A 684-nucleotide genomic window follows, 5' to 3' on the forward strand; every position below is an offset into this window, starting at 1 on the left:
ATGTGACCAGGCAAGGACAGGGGTCACACAAGTCAGAAAACCTTTGTCCAGACAGAATCCAGACGTTAAGGCTATTGTCTTGCTACATGATCTTATATTGTTGGAAAAGAGCTGAATTTCACCTCCTTTTTGTATTCCTCTGTTACAAATCCAAACCTGCCTGTGGACACCTAGCACAATTAAGATAAAGGTCTAATGGTAAGGAATGTAACAACACATTAATTTTGGCATCCTACCCTTATCATGCAGCCCTGTAGTATACCAGGTGTTTTGTCCATTCAGTAAAGAATTCCCCCCAAAGGAATTTCTTGAAAAATTTCAGAGAATTAATTGTATTTTAGAATGGGATACACAATACAGTACAAATAATTCACAGTCTAAAGTAGGATGTGTAGGGTGCTGGTTCATAAATTATATAGAATGAACACAGCCTGAGGATGTTAAATATTTTTAAAGTTTGATATTACCAATATGGAATGGCCCCCTTTAAGATGAAGTTATTTTAATTGTGAAAAACCTAAAAGAAATGTCATGTTAATTGAATAAAATATTTTTTGAAATCAGTTCAGAAGCTATCTCTATGGCTTGTAGCTGTTCACTTGTGTTTCCCCTTAGTACTTCATTTTATTTGGATGAACTTTGGGTTAATTTACTTTAGCAGCTAAAATTTTAGTTCAGATATTC

The 684-nt window shown here is 34.5% G+C and overlaps 1 protein-coding gene across 6 annotated transcripts in view; it reads left to right on the plus strand.

Annotated features, from left to right (window-relative positions):
• The window catches only part of TLL1 (tolloid like 1), a 166,832-nt gene that overhangs the window by 145,713 nt on the left and 20,435 nt on the right, over positions 1-684 (plus strand). The window lies entirely within an intron of this gene.

The sequence above is a fragment of the Pteropus alecto genome, unplaced genomic scaffold, assembly GCF_000325575.1.
Source record: "Pteropus alecto unplaced genomic scaffold, ASM32557v1 scaffold166, whole genome shotgun sequence".
NCBI lineage: Eukaryota > Metazoa > Chordata > Mammalia > Chiroptera > Pteropodidae > Pteropus > Pteropus alecto.